At 34.4% G+C, this 24,002-nt stretch overlaps 1 protein-coding gene and 1 non-coding gene across 5 annotated transcripts in view; one reads left to right on the plus strand and one right to left on the minus strand.

The window, feature by feature from the left end:
• Positions 1–24,002, minus strand: part of CCSER1 (coiled-coil serine rich protein 1) — a 1,315,617-nt gene that overhangs the window by 1,122,705 nt on the left and 168,910 nt on the right. The gene's annotated exons all lie outside the window — the stretch shown is intronic.
• LOC123596538 lies at positions 7,799–7,905 on the plus strand. The gene has a single exon (XR_006711714.1). It is a non-coding gene; the product is annotated as a U6 spliceosomal RNA (small nuclear RNA).

Below are 24,002 nucleotides of genomic sequence, written 5' to 3' on the forward strand. Positions count from 1 at the left end.
CTTTTACCAGAGGGTAATGAGATTGACCAGAAAGAATGAAATGGTGAAACCAAGGAAAGTAATATAGGCTGCTTGAGGCGGGAAGATGCTTTATATTTAGAGAGAAATCTATAGAAACAGATTAAGCAAGAGCAACAACAAAATGAACTATGAAGAAGATCCGAAGTGATCTAAATTTTATTTGAAAAATTCTGGAAACTGTTACCACCTGGTTGTTATAGTATTTAAAAGGATGGGAAGGAGTCTATAAAAATGCCCAACACAAGAACTGTCAAATGGAAGGCATTAATACTTTTAATTGGATATGAATTTGAAGAGATATAAAAGATAAGTTGGTATATGACTAAAGTCATTCAGAAATGCAAAGTAGGCAAGAAAATCACTAAGAAACATTGGCTCTGAAAATTTACCTGCTAAAATTATTTTCTGTAATCATTATGATCAATAGAATGTACTGCGATACATCTGAAATATTATCTTTCAGTAAATAACTGAAGAGGACTTCTACCCAAGTCCCGTTAAACTATATACTAAATTTCTGATTTTCTATATACATCCAAAATACATACTAGAGTGGTATATTCTGTTATTAAATCCAACAATGGTGAATTTTTTTTCAATTAACAACTGTAATTTGAAACTCATTGCCCTGATTTCCCCATAAAATAATTTTTATTCATGTTAATGTCCTACCTTCATCTATCCTTTTTATCTTATATGTATATACTTTCCACATTTGTTGAATTATATTTTCTTTACAATAAAAAAATGTCAAAGCCTTAAATAAGCAAATGGCAAAAAGCTGAGACTTTTAGCAAATTAACTATTAATCTATTGATACTTTTATGTCCATTGTTACATTTTTAGGCTTCATTTTTAAAGCAGATTTAAGTTCACAGTAAAATTGAGAGGAAGATAGATATTTCCCATATCCTGCCAACCACTACACATGCAGCCTTCCCAATTATCAATTTCCCCTATGAAAGCAGTACCCTTATTGCAACTGCTGAACCTACATGGACACATCGTTACCACTCAAAGTCCATACCTTACGTTAGGGTTTGGTGTTGCTGCAGTACATGTTATGGGTTTTGACAAATGTATAATGAATCCATCATATAGTATCATACATAGTAATGTTACTACTCCTCTAAATATACCTGGGGCCTTGTCTACTCATCCCCCTCTCCAACCAACCCCTGGCAACCATTGATCTTTTTACTGTCTCCATAGTTTTGTCTTTTCTAGAATATCATATAGTTGGAATCACAGTTATGTAGCCCTTTCAGATTTGCCTTTCACTTAGAAGTATAAATTTAAGTTTCCTTCATGTCTTTTCATGGCTTGATAGCTCATTTCTTTTTAGCATTGAATATAATAGTCCATGGTCTGGATGTACCACAATGTGTTCATTCATTCCCTACTTAAAGACTTATTGTCCACTTTCAAGTTTTGGCAATTATGAATAATGCTACTTAAACATCTATGCACAGGTTTTTATGTGGACATGTTTTCAATTCCTTTGAATAAATACCTAAGAGCATGAACGCTGGATCTTTTGGTAAGAGTATGTTTACTTTTCTAAAAAAAAGCTGCAAAAATATCTGCCAAAGTGGTTTCCCATTTTGTATTACACCAACAATAAATGAGACCCCCTGCTGCTCCACATCTTATCCACATTTAATGCTGTCAGTGTTGTGGATTTTGACTAACCTAACAGATTTATGCTGGTATTTCCCTGATGTTTTGATGATGAAGATGATGTGCTTGCATGCCATTGTAAATTTTATTTGAAGCAGTGTCTGTTCAGGTTTTGGCCCATTTTTTTAAATATAAAAATTTCGGCGGGGCACCTGGTGGCTTAGTCAGTTAAGCGTCCAACGTCACTTCAGGTCATGATCTCACAGTTCATGGGTTCTAGCCCCACGTTGGGCTCTGTGCTGACATCTCAGAGCCTAGAGCCTGCTTCAGATTCTGTGTCCTATTCTCTCAGCCCCTCCCCCACTCATGCTCTGTCTCTGTCTCTCAAAAATAAACATTGAAAAAAATATACATATAAATTTCTAGGTTTGGGCATCTGGGTGGCTCAGTCAGTTAAGCATACTACTTTGGCTCAGGTCATGATCTCACCGTTCCTGAGCGCAAACCCCGTGTCGGAATCTGTGCTGACAACTCAGAGCCTGGAGCCTGCTTTGAATTCTGTGTCTCCCTCTCTCTCTGCCCCACCCCAGCTTGCACTCTGTCCTTCAAAAAGTGAATAAAGGTTTTTTTTTTTTTTTTTTGATTTCTAGTTTTATATTTTGTGTTACATGCCCATAGGCCTCTGTGATCTGTACAGATCTTTTACTTCAGCAGGAATTTGCCCTCTCTAGGTTTACCATGCAGGCCCTTGCCTGTGTTTGGGGTTGTAGTACAAGTGAAACTTTAATTTTCTGAGTCTTAAGAGTGTTCTTTTTGTCTTCTTGGTTTATTTGGTGCTGATCTTTGTTGTTGGTACCTGAGAAGGCAAACAATGCTTCCCAGGCCCAGTCACTGGGTGCCTCTTGTTGGTGACATACTTCAGGCCAGCAGGCATGAAGAGGCTTCCTTAGTCACACGCTTGTAGCAAAAGGTCCCTGACTGTTTAGGGCAAAAAGTGATTCTCAGAACCCCTGATAAAGGTGCCTGAGGTATTCATAACATGTCTGAATGGGGACGGGAGGTCTTTGGCCCATGGAGACAATTATTTTGATGGGGTCTCTTGCTGGTAACACCTGCTGTCCCAGTATCTCCTAGTGGGAGAAGGAAGTCTTAAATCTGAGGGGGCAGAGAAGCTTCCAGAGTTGGGCTACTTGATGTGGTGGAGTCCTTCTGGTGGGTGCCATCTGGCTTCCCTGCACCCATCTATTAGGAGAGTCTCAAGTGCTACAGAAAACAGTGCTTCCCTGCAGTTGGTGCAGAGCTTGCCATATGTTTTCAGAGGGATTCCTATTTGATCCAAAGCAGGCATGCACCTACCTGGGTTTCTTTCTGTTGCTAGCTTGGAATCAAGGACAATTCAGGTCTGGATCACATCTTTCTGCTGGGTGAGGGGGTGTAAGATGCCATGCTCTATGCTGTCCCTCTAGTACTGGGATTTCAAATCAATTTTCTTTCTCCTTTTTATCTTTCAGAATTTTCCTGTTGTTGCCTCCTACATGATTTCCAGGGTTTATAATGGTACTTAGCATGGGGGAGCAGAGAGAAATGGGTCCACCTCATCTTGTCCAAAATGACCAACTCTTTGAATGACTTTTAATGTTCAAATCTAACATGTAGTTTAGTTTGTTTTTAAATGTCTTTCAGAATTTTTTTAAGTTTATTTATTTATTTTGAGAGAGAGCACAAGCAAGGGAGGGGCAGAGAGAGAGAGAATCTCAAGCAGGCTCCACACTGTCACCACAGAGCCCAATGTGGGGTTCAATCTCATGATCCTTAAGGCCATGACCTAAGCAACAATCAGGAGTCGGAAGCTTAATGGACTGAGCCACAAGCCTTTAGCATGTAAGCTCAATCATGAGATACAAGAGTATGTGTTGTCCTCTAATTTTAAATCCTCAGTTCTCACCACATTTCTGTATGCATGTATCACTCCAGCTAATGTGCTACTTGAAATCTCAGATTCATGCAAGCTCCGTTCCTCATTTTCTTTAACGTTGACTCAAGCTTTACGATGCAGCTTCAGCTGTCCACTCCTCAGTGAAGTATCTCCTGACTCCCCATAACTAAATCAGGCATCCTCTTCTATGTGCCCCATCTTTACTTTCTCAACACCCTCCCTGGTATCACCTACCAGGATGTGTGCTGACAGTTAGTATTTCCTCAGTTCCTAGAATAGGTCTGCATATTGTCGACTATCAGTAACTGTTGAAAAATCACAGATGGGTGAGTTAAGGATCAAAAACAGCTCTGTGGGAATGGTAAACTAAACAGAAATTAAACATTATTAAAGAAATGCATAGATGTCCAAAATTGTACGCTTTAAGTGCCTTACCAATATTGTTTTCCTTCGTTCTCAAGGTATACATTATTACCTCACTTTACAGATGAAGAAACTGATTCAATAGTCCTTTCACTAAATCATGCTGACTATTATCCCCATACTATGTAATTAAACTAGATTTAGAAATATGAGTCACTGCTTACTATCTAAGATATTTGGGAGACAAGATCTTTTGAAACTATTCTTCAAGAATAAAAAAATGAACTCTTTCTATTGAAAAAGACAAAAAAAGCACAAAGTATAAATTAAAACTATCCATCAACCAGATCGGTCACAAGGATACACATTGGTAACATTTTCATGTATTACAACTAAGTAGTTTCTATGCATTATTTCTCACACAAAGGTAAAAAACTCAGAATGTGCAAAAGGATATATGTATATGGATATATAGGTGTACACATATATGTATTTAAAGACAGAAAAATTGTTTCATTCCTACTCTTTCTCTAAACAACCCATTTTTTTCCTCCAGAGTTAACCTTTATTATATATTGAATTTCTATATGTGGATCTTTTACTTTTTATTTTGTTCTACACATGAGTACTTGCACTAGTAGTGAAGTTTTACTTCTGTAGCTCTACAATATATTTTATTCAGTTATAGTAGCATCCCTTTTAATTAATATAGCTTTATATGTTTTAATATCTGATAGACTAATCACCTGATTCTTTCTTTTTACAAAAGTTACCCAACTTACCTTATTTCTTCATTTTTTCCTAAGTGCTACATATCATCTATTATAATGCTTTTTAAAATCTATTGATATTTATTAAAATTTAGTGAATTTATATGTTAACTTGAGAAAACAACATTTATAAAACTGATTCTTCTTATTCAGGACTACAGACTACTATTCCATTTCTCGAAGATTTTCTTTAAAGTTTATTTATTTATTTTGAGGAGAGAGAGTGCACGTATCCATGAGCAGGGAAGGGGCCGAGAGTGAGGGAGAGACAAAATCCCAAACAGTCTCAATTTTTAACTTCTGTAAGCGTGGAGCCCAACACGGGGCAGGAGATCATGACCCCTGAGATCATGACCTGAGCCAAAATCAAGAGTCAGTCACTTAACCAACTGAGCCACCCAGGTGTCCCCCAATTTTTTTTTTTTGCATAGCACAAAGTTTGCAAAAATTTATTTGAAATCATCTTGTATACTTCATCTACAATTTAAGTATTTTATTATCCTTGTTGCTATTTTAAATGGAATATTTACTTCCACTATACCTTCCAAATAATTTTTATTGGAATATAAGATTAGGCAATTAAATTATTTCTTCATATTAATATTTTATATTGCTATATAAACTGAATTCTCTTGTTGTTAATTTTGTTTTCCAAATATATATCTTCAGTTTTCTATGTAAACAACTTTATCATTAGCAAATAATAATTTTACCTTTTCCTTTGAAACTTTTACTTCTTTGTATTATCTAATTACATTGGCACATAGCTTTAGAACAATGTCACATAATAGTCATGATCAAAATCATACTTGCCTGTTCCTCTTTTTTTTTTTTTTTTTTTTTTTTTCAACGTTTATTTATTTTTGGGACAGAGAGAGACAGAGCATGAACGGGGGAGGGGCAGAGAGAGAGGGAGACACAGAATCGGAAACAGGCTCCAGGCTCTGAGCCATCAGCCCAGATACCGACGCGGGGCTCGAACTCACGGACCGCGAGATCGTGACCTGGCTGAAGTCGGACGCTTAACCGACTGCGCCACCCAGGCGCCCCTGCCTGTTCCTCTTTGTAATGGGAAATTTTTCTCAAGGATTCTAAAAATTTGCCCCCAATTTATTATTACCATCCCAGATAATCTGCTGGGTTTAGTTCCTTCCTTCTCCATGCACATATTTCAATACTCAATTTACTCTCATCTTCCCTATAAGACCTTCTTCAGTCCCTCCATCCTTCAAGTTCACCGTGTAGTGATCCCTCTAGCATGTATCCCCAATATTGATTGATCATCTAGTTTATGAAGGGCGCTGAACAAGGTAGTTTTGTTTTAAAACTTGAAATAGCATAGTCTCTGTCTTTGAGGAGCTAAAAGTACAATGAGAGAGAACTGCTTCCTTGTTATTTCTGTAACTTTGGAGACAATATGGAGTAGTGTTTATTATAATGGACTTTAGATTGAGACAGTTTAGGGCCTTTAATACTTACCATCTATGGAACCTTGACAAATTACTTAATCTCACTAAGCCTCTTTTACCTCATATAAAAGTCAGATGTGCCTCATAAAGGTTTTTATGGTTATACATGATGATGCTTGAACAGTTCTGAGCACAGGGCCAGAACATAGAGCTCAATGAATGTTAGTTACTGTTATAACTATAATCATTGTCACAATTAACAGAGTCAAAAGCTATTAGAGGTTCACACAATGTGTCACATGAGATAACAAGTCTTACAGAAACCACAAGAAATGGTCTAAAAAGAAGAAAATAAGATTATCTGACAGAAAAGGGTAGAGTTTTAAAGAAAGTATTATAGAGGAAGGAAAAGTATATACACGATGGCTGGGGATAAAAAAGAGGATGGTATGCTGAGAAACAAAAGGTGTTTCAGTAAAATTAGAGGCCAGCACCAGGAGACACGCTGGGAAGGGGATCTCTGGAATCATATACTATAGGTTTCATTCTATTTCTTAAGCAATTACTCACATATGCTTTTGTAAAATTACTTACCTATTTCATTATTTCCAACACCTTTTGATAACTAAGATTATATGCTTAGAAGTTTAAAAATTCAATTTTCTGTATTTTACATTTACTTTGTCAAATATTTACCTTAGAGCTTTGCATATATTAACATCTATTGAATTAATAAATGAACACACAGTATACAATTTAAAAGAATAATTTTTGCCTACTAGATAAGTGATCATCTAAAACTAGAAAGTCTATATATTTGCATATTTTAAATTTCACCTTCCACTCCCTCCCCCTAATTCATGTAGACTGATTTTCTCTTAGGCACATAAGAGGGAACTCCTCACAGCTTGTCCTCAATTTTATGTTAGGGGAAAACCATTAGAATTTTATGCAAGCTGCAGAGAATTCTTTAAAAGCCATTACCTCACATTTACTAAACTTCAGATATAGTACTGGCCATGTTGATAAATGAAAAATGGTTTTTACTTTCTGTAAGCTTAGAGATTGTTAGGGGAAAAAAAGAGAGATTTAAAAAATTATGTATAAAGTCACATGCCAGATAATGAAAATGTAGTTGAGTGCTATGATGAATACAGTGGTTTAGGAAGACTGGTATGGCAGTGATATGCACAGTAGGTTGTAGAGAAAAAGACTTGAACAAAAGCACAACCTAGGAAATTAATGCAATAATCTTAATGTTCCCATAAGGGACACTGAAAAGTTCACTCTATCCTACCCATCAAGATATATTTAGAAAAAGATATTAATACTTATTACTGAATATTTTTTAAATTGTATAGTATTCAGTCTCTCAAAAAGAAATTAATTCTCTCAAGTTTGTAACCCGATAAACAAGAAAAAGTTCTAGGTAAGTCTGTTCTATTATTGGTTTTGCTTATTCCAGTATCTTTTATATCTTTTATACTGCTTCTATAATGCACTTAACCATTAAGTTAAAAAAAAAACCTAAACAATAAAAAGTTAAGTGATAAACATACTAACAAAACTAAATCTATCCTTTACCTTATCAAAATTTTTCCAAAAGATCCGCGCTATACTATACTATTATGGGAAGAAAAAAAATTTGTTTTCAAATAATAGAGATCAAAACAGCTTATGTGCTCGCTTCGGCAGCACATATACTAAAATTGGAACGAAACAGAGAAGATTAGCATGGCCCCTGAGCAAGGATGACACGAGATTAAAACAGCTTAATATTTACTTTTATAAGACATACAAACATACTTATGAAATCTGATCAATGTTAAAACTTTTCCTCTTTCTGTTTTTTTAAGTAATTATATTGCATACTATAGCCTGAGTTAAAAGCTACTTGGGAAAAAATTATGCAGTTATTTTTGGAGTTGCTCATTATTTACATTATTGCTTTTTATTAATAAGATGCAATGCTATAAATAATAAATATGAAAATTACAATAATTGTATTTATTTTCATTACCAGGTCAAGCTAGAAAGATCAATATGTTTTCTAGCATAATTTGTATTTACATGCACACAAGCAAGATAATGCATTATTTCTGAGGCAGGCCACAAACAGACACACACACACACACACGCACACACACACACATTTTTGAGTAACACTAAATCATGACCACACTGATGCTTTCAAATAAAATTTCATGAAGCACTTCAAAGCCCTTTTCAAATTTAGACAAATTAAAAATGAAATATTACTTGATAATGGCAAGCATTTGGTGTTAAAAAGCTTTCAGGTTTAGTATTCAAATTAAATCTTGATTTTAAGTGGAATTATGTTGAGTGTAATCTAAGCTTTCACTGACACTTAACCTAACTACTATTGATGTATCACATAATTATAGGAAATGCCTCAAAACAAAATGAATATAAATTTTCATAATTTTATCATTGTGGATAAAGAGGAGACATCTGCATGGTGATATGAAATGTATAATTGACTAAACTGTATAAAATCTGGATTAAATTTTATGCACATGCATATTGTTTGTTTTAACCTGCAAACTACATGCATATAGTTTCAAATATACTTTATGATCACATTGTGCTTACTTATATTTATGCATTAAATTCCTCTGTTAAGGCATAACATTTCTATAAATTTTACAAAGCATTCTTTATATAACATTCTATCATGATTGGTCCAAGTGGTGTTTGTTCTTTGGATTGTTTTTTAACTTCATTATGAGCATTCCATACAGAAAGAGCAGCATGTGCAAAGGTCTTCTAGAGGAAGAAAGTATAGGAAGGAAAGTGTGGTTAAACAGGAAGAAAGAAGACGACAAGTATGGAATGAGACCACAAAAACAGGCAGGGCCCAGACCATCATAGCTTACAAAGAGAACGAACATTTTTTTGGCTCTTGATTATAAGAACAATGATTAATCCATGAAACAGTTTAATCAGGGAGACAATCCGATAAAATTTGTATTTTATAATGATTAGTCTGTCTGAAACATGGTTTGGAAGATGGGCAAAGGAAAACAGAGAGATCCTATGGGAAACTATTAAATTAATCCAAGACAGAAATGATGCTGCTGTGTTTAGAACGATAAAGGGCCATGTGTTTTGTTTATGTTTGTACTCAGTGTCTTTAGCAAAGTTCAGTAAGTGTCTTTATTTGTTCCTTTTTCTATTACATGATTGAAAATTACTCTCCCAATTAAAATGAATTGTATTTTCTGTACTACAAACTATTTATGAGTTTCATACTGTATATTTTCAAACAGTCACCAAAAAGTTATCATCTCCTTATCCTGAGAACAATGAAAAAAAGAACCTAAATATTGTGTTATAAAGTATGACATTGGGAAGGATCAGCATCCAAAACAAAAAATGTTAAGGTATTCTTTGTTTAGTATTTGCCACCACAAATTGATAAGACTTTTAATTTTTTTAATTCCAAAATATTGAAACTACAAAAAATACCTACAGTGCCCATACAGTTTAAGAGACAAGATCTCTTTTGCTTTCTGCCATTGAAATACTTTATCAGTAACATGGCAATCAGTGACTTCAACTTCTGTGGTTCTACCACTACAACGTTAAGCATATATTTCTATTAACTGTTCTTCTTAAAAGTCAGCTTACATATAAGCATAATTTAAAAAAAAATATCACTGGTAATTATCATTGGTAAAATCAAATATGCTTCTGACGATAAACCACTTGATAGTGCCAAACACTAAATGGAGAGAACGTGGTTGTATTTCTTCTTCTTCTTCTTCTTCTTCTTCTTCTGCCTTCTGCCTTCTGCCTTCTGCCTTCTGCCTTCTTTTTCTTCTTCTCCTTCCTCTTCTGCTTCTTCTCCTTCCTCTTTTTTTTTTTTTTTTTTCCTCCCTTCTCTGTATCTTTGGCAAATATGCAGACAATTGGAGGTAGGAATTGTGAATTCTCTGACTGGAATTTTGCAAATGAATTTTAGGAGGAAACCAAATTTATATATGTTCAATATTTTACATACACAGTGAGAAAGTGATCTCATTGAATGTAAATTCTTCAAAAATAAATCAGCACATGTAATACACACAAGGTCTCTTTTGAAGTGATCCCATTTTGTTCTTATTCGGTTATATCTAGAATGTTCACACATCCACTCATTCAAATGTTTATTGAGTATTTATTAAGCACAAGTTACTGGGTTTGTCATGAGGGCAGAAAAAATATAAAGTGTCTACATTTATGCTATAGAGAGAAGCCCATAAAAAATATGATACAAATAATTGCAAATAAGTATGGTAAGAATTATAAAAAGGACATGTCCAGAACACAGTATCTTAGAACAAGGCCCATGTGTTAAATCTTGAAATACAACATGGACAAATTTTTTTATGTCAAGAATATTTTAGGCAGAAGGATAAATGAATACACAGCAAAATGGTCTCAAATAACTTGGCTGGGTATGGTTTATATACATGTTGTAAAGGGGAAAATATTTAGAAGTAAGGACAGAGATGAAGGTCACCATTAGATCCCAAAGGATTTAATAAACAATTTGGATTTTATTTTGACTGCCTTTAAATTCTGAAAAAGTAATATGACCCACTAAAACTTCTTATGACAACAATGTAAGAATACATTAGAGCAGATCAAAAGTAAAGAATAGTCTAGTTTGAAGGCTATTGCAGTTACTTTGGTGACAAATACTAGGTAATAATTACTTCATGCATTATCTGAATTCAGGTAATGTACTGAGAATGGAGAGAAGACACTTTTAACTGTTAATTATGAGGTTGTATTAATAAAACTTGGGGCGCCTGGGTGGCGCAGTCGGTTAAGCGTCCGACTTCAGCCAGGTCACGATCTCGCGGTCCGTGAGTTCGAGCCCCGCGTCAGGCTCTGGGCTGATGGCTCAGAGCCTGGAGCCTGTTTCCGATTCTGTGTCTCCCTCTCTCTCTGCCCCTCCCCCGTTCATGCTCTGTCTCTCTCTGTCCCCAAAAAAATAAATAAACGTTGAAAAAAAAAATAAAACTTGATATTTAAAGGGTATGGAAAAAGGACTTCAATAAGTGAGCTGATAAGGGCTTCAAAAATACAGGAAAAGAGAAAGTTTGCGATATAATGAAGATGGTCCATTTTGAATGTGTTAAAGATGACACATCTGTGGATCACCCAGTTAACCTTCAGGTTAGCCTGAAGAAACACATTTTACTGTCACCAACTAAGAGTTAAGTAGATTAAATAATTTAGGGAAAAAGACATTAAAAGAAGACAAATGCTCAGAATAAAATCCCAGGAACATCAAGTTAAGAAAATGTATCAGCAAGAGAAACTGAAATAATGAGCAAGAGAATAAGAAAAGAGTAAAGAACACAATGGTCTGGAGCCCCAAAGGTGTGTTTTAAGAATAAGGAAATAATCAGCAATATACAATAACAAAGAAGAGAAGGATGATAAAGTCCACTGATGATGACAATGTGGAAATTATGGGCATCCTTAGCAATAGCAGTTTCCACAGTGTCCTGGGGCCTGTTGAAAACGTATCAGGTGATGACAAAATGAAAGATTTCAGGGTGATTGGCTATGACGGAAAAGAAGAAGTAGGGTGATAGAGGGCTCTTCAATGTTGTGCTTTTTAGAATTGTGAACAATATTCTTTAATAAACTTTCCTTCAAGACTGGAATGATGTTGAACGTAACCATAGATTTATATGTGGGAAGCAGTGTGGCAAACTGAGCTGAACCTCCAGAGTCTCCAATTTTTGTGGAAAGAAAGGTACACAAGGTTACCTTCTGATAATGCCTGATGGGGTAAAGGTAGCAGTAGTCCATGTCAGAAAACAGTAAGGTATGGAGAGCAAGTTAGTAGGAGATCTGAAAACTAGCCTCATGGTGGTAAGAACAGGTCAAGTGTGAAGGCTTCACATATGCCGTATCAAGTCTCTCTGTTTCCACAAAAGTTTCAATTCCTGAATCAATTAAATTGTTCTAACCTGTTCTCAGCTCAAAGTTAATCTTTCTTGGTCTAAAAAAAACAAAACAAAACAAAACAAAACAAAATAAAATGTTCTTTTGGTTAACCTCCACTTTCACTCACCTGTCATCTTAAATTCAGATCTTGCATTATCTGCATTTAAAAGAAAATATTTTGCTGTCTTATTTTGCTAGTCAATAATTCACTCTGGAACTAAAGATGAACCAGATGTTTTTTTCTTTTGAACCTCAAGGGGAGGTGATCATGAGAAGAACAGATCAGTGCCAGCTAATTACAATTCTACCAAATCCTTGGGTTTTAAAATTATGGCTAGAAATTGATGTAGAAGTGCTTTACAACTTTATCTTTGCATGTAAGTTAAGCATTCTGTAATAAAATATGCTATAAGATACTCTATGATTCTTTCATATACATTATTTCTCAGTCTTACTTAATCTCCATGATTAAAGCAGATTCAGGTCAAATCATTTATTCTCAAACGAAAGAGTATTTATTAACTTTATTTAGTGCAATTATAAATCAGTTTCAGACTAGGAAAAAAGAAACTTCAGTATCTAAACATCCTGATAGTCATGATAAAAGTGCAAAGCTTCTTTACCCAAGCCACTAAATGCTAAAAGTTTACATGTGAAGAAATAGATATTTCAGCTGATCTTTTAAATGTAGTGATCTTCCCCTCCCCCATAAAAAGGGGTAAAATTGTTCAATCCTATAATGACAATAGTTCTAAAAATTATATTCTATTTGGAAATAAGCACAATTTCTCTTGTTACATCATAACTCTGTTTACAATGAAAACTCTTTACTGATATTCAAGTCTTGAGCATTTTTCAAGTCCTATCTTAAAATGTGTATTAAACATTACTGTTAATTTGTTCAAAACTTTATTATTACTAAACATGTCCAATCACTCGGTTACATTTTCAATGTTGCAAGATAAATTGAATGTTCACTTTGAGAAATGCCACTGGGGTGTAATGGATGAATCCTACAGGTCACAATGAAACTGCAAATTAATGGAAAGTATACTCTGAATGATATTAGTATTTCCAAGACATCCATGAATCTTATGGGAATAGTTAGAAATAAAAAAAGAAGAACCCTATTAAAGTGTTCTAAATTGCCAAGTTGTAAAGCACAGAAAAGTTGGCATGTTAAATTAGTTGAATTACTGAGAGTCCAAAATTACAAATTATGCAATATGCACCATAGCTGATTTGACAGCTTTTAATTTTTTTCATTGCTTTGTAACTGCTGTAATTATAATTTCCTCTGAATCTATAAACTATGCCAAAATGTCTGATTTCTAAATGTTTTAAACTACCACAAATTCACAAATGAAATTCAATTTGACAGAAACAATTTGAGTAATAGTGCAGCTTTCTCTGAGGACTTTTTTCTTTTTTTTTTTAACAAGTCTCTTTGTTACACAGGAAATTTACCAGGAAAGAAGAAAGGAGCCAAATTCCCTTTGTGTTGAGTGCTTGAGGATGAATATAAATCAATCTTTCGAAATAAACAAATATAGTTGGAATCTTAAAATCATGAATTAGGATATATATTTTAATATAAAAAAGTCCTTCACCCACTTGCAGTAATTCTCCTTTTGTGTGGCCACCAGAGACATTAATAAGTAGTTTACTGATTTAGGAAAAAGCCTGTTTTAGCAAGTTCCTACTCCATTGGCATAAAACCATTTAAAGGGGGAAGGGGAAGTTACTACAAACTGGCAAACCTTCATTTCCTCAATCATTCATTTCTTTTTTCTTCCATTCATTTAATATGTATTCCATGACTTCTTGGTATAAGACCTGTACTAGGCCTTGGAAAGGTTTAATTTAAAAAACAAAAATAGTTCATGCCCTCAAGGATTTTAAGTATGGGGTGAGACCAACAATAAATAAGTAAACAAATACATAATATGTAAAATGATGGTAAGTGATATTGAGAAAAAAAATAAAGCAGGGTAACGAGGATCACAGGGATAAGAAAAGTGCTGTGTATAGAATGCTCAAGGGTGACCTAAGATAAGGTGATATTTGAGCAGAAATCTGAAAGAAATTAGGGAGGGTAACAGGCAAAAATCTGAACGAAAGTTTCCAGGCAGCAGGAATTAAAAGTGCAAAAAACTGAAATGAGAAATCTTGAAAAGATAGAGAAAAATCAGGGAGGCTAAAGTGGCTAGCAGGGTAAGCAAAAGGTACAGTAGTAGAAAATAATTACAAAGTGAAAATAAGGAACAAAGTCACTTAGGGAAACTTAGGCCATGATAAGCCCTTTGGGTGAATAGGAAACCAGTGGAAAATTTTAAGAATAGACAGAACATAGTTTAATTTAGGTATGAAGAATTACTCTAGCAACATGAAGAAAACAGACTATAGGAAAACAAGAACAGAACAGATGTAGTGAAAATAATAATTCAGCCAAGAAGATGAGCTGAAAACATGGTAGTGTTTCAAAACATGAGGATGACAAAAACTGGTCAGATACTGGATATCTTATAAAAAAAAATAAACAAAAGAATTTGTGAATGAAAGTTCTCAGAAAGAGAAATATGGACAAGGATGACTTCAAGATTTTTGTTATGAGTAATGGGAGAAAGTAGGCAGTAGGAGTTACTAGTCTGCGACTCTAAAGGAAGAAAAATATTCTTCTTTCCCAAAGGATTATGTGATAAACTACATAAATATATAAATAATGTATTATAAAAAATTACAACAAACATTTTAAATCTAGAGAAGCACAGTTGTGCACATCAGACACTGTTTTTACTCAGGACTCCCTACAGAAAGTATGCTATCTACCAGGTATATATAGTCTACAAATTGAAAATCACTACACTAACTTATTTTACTGTTTACTGTGATTAGACCTAAATTTTGTTATGCTGTGAATACAATAAGATGTATACCTTATGTGGAATATCTGTTTAGCAAAGAGCACATGTATAATAGGAGATAGCTTTGGTCGCTGTCATAGTTCACAACAAAAAGAATAATAACTAACTGAAGCAGATAGAGAGTATGACTGGTTTAAATAACATACTCTCACTATTTCTTGTGTAAATAAAAGTACAGAGCCAGAAAGTAGTCAATTAAGCTAAACTCAACAAAGATTCCTTGACTCAATACCATGTTTAAGGATAAAATAATGAACAAGCCTCAAGCCGCCAGAAGTTAATCGGAATGAAATATTTTTAGATCTTAAAAAAGATGGCATATTTTTGTGTTTTGCTTGTTTTACCTGTATGAGGTGTAGCAAAATGAAGATAGCTAGAAAGTTGTTTAAAACAAGACTCATATAATTGCAGAGTTTTTAAAAAAAGAAAAAAATCTAAAGTAGATAAAAAGCAATGAAAAAAGACAAAGCAATCAGAAAATAACTTGAAAAGCATAGTTAGAAATCTTTTTAAATTGATTACATTCCTGGTAACTGGAAGCATGAATGGCCTCCAAAAGTTCAATATTTTGCTTTTGCTATATTCATTATAAGAACTTTGTATGACCTTATAAAAACAGAGAAAACTTAATACATCATAAATAAGAGTTAATGCTGAAAACTTTCTTTTTTTAATGTTTATTCATTTTTGAGAGACAGAGAGGGATAGAGTGAGAATGGGGGGGGGGTGCAGAGAGAGAGGGAGACACAGAATCCGAAGCAGGCTCCAGGCTCTGAGCTGTCAGCACAGAGCCTGAGCAGGGCTCGAACTCACAAACCATGAGACCATGACCTGAGCAGAAGTCGGACGCTTAACTAAATGAGCCACCCAGGTACCCCAATGCTGAAAACTTTTCTAAAAATAGTGTAACAGCACCTCTACTAAGAAGTAAATAGCATCAAAAAATGAAGTATACACATATTTTGAGACTATCTAATCTGATTTTACAAAGAAAAAGTCAAGAGTTCCATTAAGACTAAGTTATTCAATCATTACATACTTATTGAGTATACATAATCGCCAGGCACTACTGTTCTTGCTGAGATTACAGTGGTGATCATGAAATGAGATCATTTTCACCAGGTCTATAGTCTAGTGTGGGTGAATGTTATCAATCAAACAATAACACTAATAAATATAATCATGAACTAGGATAAGGTACTGAAGGAAAGGAACAAAGTTCTAGTAAAGTCTATAAGATACTAGTTACAAAATAAGATGACACAGCTAATAGCTAAAAACTAATGGGTAATTTCTTACATAATTGATTATCATGAGAAGGGTGCTGAACCTTAGAGTTTTAATATTTCAAAATACCTGAAAAATTCCAAAAAATGGTTAATCAGCAATAGTCAGTGCTTTCTGAAGCTCAAGTAGAAAATCATTTAACTACCAAAAACTCAAGCTCTAAAATCAAGAGCATTCATATCCTCTTCCTTTCAAGTAGGAATTAAAAGCACAAACTCTGGAGTCAGCTTTTCTGGACTCATCCTTACACTTCCTAGTTTGATGACTTGTTACTTAATGTTACTCATTATTTCTGTTTCCCTATCTATAAAAATGTTAAGAGTATTCTTACCAAATCTCATAGGATATGAATAAATGAGTGATATAGTATAAGCTACCACTGTAACAGAAAATCAAAAGAGAAGTTTAAAACAGCTAAGGCTGAAATCAAAGAGAGTTTTACAAGGGAAAAAAGGACTTAAACTAGACCAAAATAAGTAAGAAGAGGTAAGTTAAGAGAAAGGTATGAGATACAGGTAAGGGAGCTTAATCAGGTGGGTCAAATTCTAGAACTAGAAATAAACATGACATGTTTGAATAATGTTTGAATAACATGACATGTTTGAATTATACAAAAGTATAATATGAATACCAGCAGCATCATTTATTCAGAGTATGAAAACTTCGCTGAGATTACATCCAGCCACATATCTGTGGGAGGCCCACTGTTCCTACAAAACAAAATACTGTAATAGATTGAATGCAGAAATATACCAAAGAGCCCAGTGGTCTTCTATTAAGCCAGACAATACACAGAAAAGTAACACTGCTAATTTGGAATCAATAAGAGTATCAATCCCTACAAACAAGATTTTATGTTTCTATAAACTCCTCCTATTATTTTGTGTGACCTTTCACACTACCCTGGGTGCAAAGCTATATGGACATTTTACAAGTTGACAGTTCAGATAGTGACTACAAAGAAATTGGCTTGCTTAGGAAATGGGTTGTTCATAAATTAGGCTGTGTGACTTCAGTAGCTAATGAATTATGGTACTTTATAACTGAGTGTAATTATATACTGTGAGAAAGGCAAATAAATTGCCAAGCAATGAAAAATAGCCAAAACTGGCATAACTCAGTGCTTTTTCTTTCTCTTAGGAATATCTTTATCATTATTCTCCCTAAAAGGTTTAATTGGTAAATTAGTAATTATTCAGTAATTAGTCACTAATGGGCAATATTTTAATTATAAAATTTCACAATTTTAAGAAACAAGGAAATGTAAAATTTAATATAATTGAATGAATAAAATGAAGGGTTTATGAAGTGCTGAGAAGAGTTTAAATAAGCAGCAAAGTCTTTTAACCCAGTTGGAATATAAACAGTTTGCCTCCACTATCATCAAAAAAGCAATACACTATTTTGCATTCACATAATAATTTAAAAAACTGCCATTTTTCATGTAAGGTATTATCACTAAACCTATAGCCACTTACTAAATTCAATTAATCCATTTAAACTTAGGTGAATAATAATACTAAAACGCATACATTTTCATGCCACTACCCTCCTTAAAAGGTCCTACAAAATTCTGACTTCCTACAAAATTCTTATCGCATGCATGCCTGACTGTCTGAGCTAGCTCTGCCCTGGTCTCTCTTCCCTTATCTATTGTAAGATCTCACCTTTATTCCAACACTCCTGGCTTACAGAAATTCTTTATGCATTAATGTAATTACTCATGAGTTGCTCCATTTCTAAATTGCTGCTCTCTTGAGCTCACTTAATGGTTGTGCTAAGTACCATTATCTAAACTTAGAAAGAAGGCCAAAAAGATGACTATACACTGAAGCACTGTTTAAAATGGTCTCCTAAGAATTACTGAATTCTGTAGGACATTATACCATTATTTGATTTTGCTATTTACTATTACTATTAATTAAGGCTTCAAACTAAGTGAGTTACATGATAAGTTGTAGATTTGCATCCAATAAAGATACAAATGCTTTTGTCTCATAATGGATTATTGCCCTGTCGAACATTAACTGGTTTTGTATTCAATTTTGCAATATTATTCTAACATTATTTTATTAAATTTCTATAAACACCCAGTCCCTAATGCTCATTAAACCAATTTACCATTGTGCCATTTCTCCTATTAATTGTTTGAGTAAATCTTTGATTCTTGCCCAATCTATATCTGTATAAAGTCATGTTTTAAACTTTTGGAAATTATAACTTAAAGTTTTGGACAACCCACTGAGATATCCAAGTGAACCCAAAGCTAGAATCAATTAAACAGCATTGCCAGGGAAGTGACTTCACAGTCTGTTTAAAGCTAAGCATGTCCCTTCTTGGATATCAAAATGACTCTCAAGTGGCATCAGCATTTTCCCTTTGTTAACTTTCTTTTTTTCTGTTTTTCTCTTTCCTCTGGTTTTATACAGATTTGGTTTTTTTGTTTGTTTGTTTGTTTCACTGGTTGGTTGGCTTGGTTCATTTTGTTTGTTTTTGCTGCTAACAAATTCTGTTTTTCTGTGTATTTCTTATTTCTAACTCCTGGTTAGGGCTGTGTCCTTTTCACAATCAAGTCTCACAACTGTTGGGTATATCTGGTTTCAAATCACTAAGTCAGATTCAACTGTATAGTTGAAAAAGCATTCTACATTAGGCATTGCTTCAGCTGTGTTCCTTTCCACAGCCAAGTGAGGGACTAGTAAGCAATGGACCTAAACCAGCTTAAACCACATGGTCAAGGAAGTACTTGTGTATGTGTGAGTGTGATTTTACATGATCAATAAATCTTTGCTTGTGAAGTATCTAATTTAATGATCTGATCATTTAGCCATCTCCATTGGGTTGGTGATGGAGATGTAATCTCTACTGGGTAAAAGACAACAGAGAATATGATTTATTAGGGTTTTTCACCATTGTGGTCTGTCTAGTTGGGAGCTCAAATTAATTAAAATTGTGTGCCCACTGAAAAGCAGAGCAACTCTTTGAGATCTGGATATGGGTAAGACAGAAACTGGGTTCTCAAAAAATATCATCTGAGTCTCATGGAAACAATTATATTCTTCAATATAGTTACTTTCTGGAAGGACCTTAACAAATTTTGGAGACCTTAGAGGGAAGAAATGCACCAAATTTATAGTTATTACAAGTGAAATCTAATGGAGAGGCAGGCTTGGTTTCCTAGCCTCAGGGTCAAAAAAACAAAGTAATAATGTCTTTAAAAGATCTAGTCCTACATTTCTTTTATTTATTTATTTTTTATTTTAATGTTCATTTATTTTTGAGGGAGAGAGAGGCAGAGCATGAGCAGGGGAGGAGCAGAAAAAGAGGGAGACACAGAATCCGAAGCAGGCTCTAGGCTCTGAGCTGTCAGCACAGAGCCCGACATGGGGCTCAAACCCATGAACTGTGAGATCATGACCCGAGCCGATGTGAGTCACTCAACTGAGTGAGCCACCCAGGCATCCCTAGTCCTACATTTCTTTTTTTTAATTTTTTTAAATCTTTATTTATTTTTGAGAGAGAGAGAAAGAGCACCAGCAGGGGAGGAACACAGAGAGAGAGGGAGAATCCAAAGCAGGCTCCAGGCTCTGAGCTGTCAGCACAGAGTCTGACTCGGGGCTCGAACTCACGAACCGTGAGATCATGGCCTGAGACGAAGTCAGTAGCTCAATCGACTGAGCCACCCAGGCACTCACCCTAGTCCTACATTTCTTAATGACATTTCTCTATAATGCTTAGTACTTTATGCTCAAGGAGGCACACACAATTAACATCTCATATTGAACAAATGTAAATAGTGAGTCCATAATTTAAAAAAAAAAGTCAGCCTTTTTTCTGAGATAAATAAAATCTTATTATATAATAAATATGACACAGTGATATATGTTTATAATAGTATACAATATTAATGTTAAAGTACTCTTTGGAAAATATTTGAGATCTAAGAGAACAATGTTAAGAAAAAAATATCCAAATATTAGGAATAAGGCCAAGAGGATGATTGCATGACTTGTCAATGTCATACTGAAGGATTATTTAATTCTTAAAAATTTTTTTTTTCAACGTTTATTTATTTTTGGGACAGAGAGAGACAGAGCATGAACGGGGGAGGGCCAGAGAGAGAGGGAGACACAGAATCAGAAACAGGCTCCAGGCTCTGAGCCCTCAGCCCAGAGCCTGACGCGGGGCTCGAACTCACGGACCGCGAGATCGTGACCTGGCTGAAGTCGGACGCTTAACCGACTGCGCCACCCAGGCGCCCCAGGATTATTTAATTCTTAAGGGGACTGTTCTGCTTTTGATTTTGTTATTTGCTGTTAATCAAGGGCACAGACTCTCCGAAGTTACTTGTTAATATGCAGATTTATGCCCAATATATAAGTGTTTTTGTAGAAAAGATAATCTCAAATATGAATTTATTGCCCTGCAAGACATTAACCAGTTTTATAATCACACAATCTTATTCTAATATTTCTTTATTAAACTTCCTATAAATAACCTGTTCCTCAAATATTGTTTGAACGGCTTTAATTTTCACTGGTTTCCCCACTAATTAATTTGAATAAATCTTTGACATGTGTATAAAAGTCACATTTTTAATGTTTAAAAATTACAATTTTACAGTAACTATTATTTTAAGACACTACCTAACGTATGAAACCTTTTATGACTATGCAAGAATTTATCTGTCTCATCTGTACCACTACTCTACCCTAATTTATTTACTAATTTATTTAATATATCTGCCTTTGTTAATCCCAGTACCCCTAGTACTAGGCACTGTTGAATCTTTTTGCTGAATCTTCAGGGCCTAACAAAATCAAGTAGATAAAACGTCAATTAATAAATGATAATTAGGGGCACCTGGGTGGCTCAGTTGGGTTGAGAGTCCAACTTTCTCTCTCTCTTTTTTTTTTTTTTTTTTTTTTTTTTTTGAGAGACAGAGACAGAGAGAGAGGGAACGAGCACATGTGGGGCAGAGAGAGGGAGAGAGAAAATCCCAGGCAGGCTCCAGGTTCAGCACAGAGCCTGATGCAGGGCTTAGTCCCATGACTGTGCAATTATGACCTGAGCTAAAATCAAGAGTCAGCTTAACCAACTGAGCCACTGGGCACCCGGAGCATCCGACTCTTGCTTTTGGCTCAGGTTGTGATTTCAGGGTTGTAAGATCAAGCCCCACATGTGGCTCTGTGCTGATTAATATTTTCTCTCATGGGGTGACTGGGTGGCTCAGTTGGTTAACTGTCTGACTACGGCTCAGGTCATGATCTCATAGTCGTTGGTTCAAGCCCCTCATTGGACTCTGTGCTGACATCCTGGAGCCTACTGTGGATTCTGTGTCTCCCTCTCTCTCTCTGCCCCTTCCCCAAACTCTCAAAAATTAAAAAAAAAAAAAAAAAACATTAAAAAATTTTTTTAAAGATTCTTCCTTCTCCCTTTTCTGATCCTCTTACATTCTAAAATAAAAAAAAAAAAAAAACAACTAAATATTAATTGATTCTTTAAAGAAATCCATGAACACCTAAGGGACTCTCACAGATCAAATCTGGAATCATTTAAGCATCAAAATAAACAATGATGATAATGAATCATAATCCATTGAATAAAATAGGAACCCATGATCCAGTTCAGATAAGTAATACATATACATGTACATACATGAGTACTTATCTAAATATAGGAAAAGAGAAATGACTTTCCTACAGAAGAATGCCAACTAATAAATATAGAAGGGATGATGGAGTTATAAAATTACTATTGTGCAAATATCTGGATAAAAGTTGATGAGAAGAAACGTATTTACATAGCTTCAGAGTATCTCTTCAAAAAATTACTTATGAATTAACAAGGGAACAATAATAATTTTATAGTGTGAAAACCTAGTAAACCAAGTTTACCAAAGTTATCAAAGGTAACATCACTAGTAATGAAACAAACTGACATTATGAACCTCCTGATGTGATCCACTAAGAAAACAATATCACACATGTAGTTTTCCTCCTAAAAATCGCTTAACAGTGAAATACCAGAACAACATGACTTAAAAAAACATTCTACAAAATAAATATAATGAGTGTTAATGCCAGGTGAGATAAAGAATAGTGAGGAATGTTTTCAGATTAAGAGAGACTAAGGAGACATGATAAGTAAACATATCACATGGTTATGGATTGGAGCCTAGGTTTAAAAAAAATTGAAACATTAGAAAAAGTTGAATATGGATTTATGTTAAATATTAACATATTGTATCAAGATTAAATTTCCTGATTTTGAAACTTAACAGTGTAATGTAAAAGAATACCTTTGTTCTTAGATAATGCATGGAAAGTATTTAGGAGTAAAGGGTCATGATATATACAACTAAATCTCACATGCTTAAGATAAATAAATCCATATAAATAAATATGTACTTGTATGTATGTATCACAGTGAGAGAAGCAGAGAGAGAGAAAGATTTTGTGTTAAAGATCAACAACTGAAAAATCTATATAAAGTATATATGGGGGCGAGCCTGGGTGGCTCATTCGGTTACAGTGACTGACTTCGGCTCAGGTCATGATCTCGCAGTTCATGGGTTTGAGGCCCGCGTTGGGCTCTGTGCTGACAGCTCAGAGCCTGGAGCCTGCTTCAGATTCTGTGTCTGCCTGTCTCTCTCTGTTCCTCCACACTCATGCGGTCTCTCTTTCTCTTTCTCTCAAAAATAAATGTTAAAAAAAAATTTAAGTATATGTGGGAGTTCTTATTAGTTCTTCTAACTTTCCTGTAAATATAAAATTATTATAAAATAAAAAAGTGTATTTAATAAATGTAAAGTGACATGATGTAACCAAAGTGATGCTGATGTTATCTAGTTCCAAAGTAAATTTGGGAATCTTTCTTTGTTGTTATTAAGTAAAAGATTCACATGAGGGAATAGTAGAAATAATACCTTGTTTACCTGCTCTCCTGAATCTGACACTATTAATATCACCTGAACTGTGTTCATTTGGGTCATGCTTTATTGTTATTTTGAGAAATGAGTTAAAGCTAAGAAATGAGAAAAAAAATAGGAAGGCAGAAGAAAAAAAACAGAGAGGAAGACAATTCATTCTTCTTCTCTGAGTTCTACTTCTTACAAGTTCTATTTTGTGGATATGGCAGTTTGTGAAAAGAGATGATTTGAAGAAAAAAATGTATTACCTTCTAAAGTAAGAAAAAAAGTTTTACATTTCTTTCCACATGTAATGACTAGCCCAGTTTCTGACTCAAAATAGTCTGTAATATTCTTCACTGAATAAAAAATTTGGATTAATCTTACTTTAATCTTTATGCTAACTCACCAATAATTAAAAGCCAATTATATCCTGTCACTTCTATTTTTCAGAGTTGTTAGTGGACTGCTCACTGTTTGATACATTATTTAACATCTGTAATAGTCAGGATTCCAGAACTAGCAATTTCTTACCTATTTTAGGTAGGTGTCTTTGCAAGTAAGGAACCCATATTTTTTTAAGTGTAAGAATTGCATGGCCCTCACAGAAAATCTAGGCTTTTTTTTTTAAGCAATACTTTCTTTTTTTAATATCACATAATTCCACTGCCATAAATAAAGACACCTCTTCCTGCTCACTTTGTCATCCTCGTCCCCTTCAAAAAGAATACCTGACACTTGTCTGGATACATAGCCACAGCACTGAGCTCAACTGAAAATTCACAATGGTTG

Source organism: Leopardus geoffroyi, chromosome B1, assembly GCF_018350155.1.
Source record: "Leopardus geoffroyi isolate Oge1 chromosome B1, O.geoffroyi_Oge1_pat1.0, whole genome shotgun sequence".
NCBI lineage: Eukaryota > Metazoa > Chordata > Mammalia > Carnivora > Felidae > Leopardus > Leopardus geoffroyi.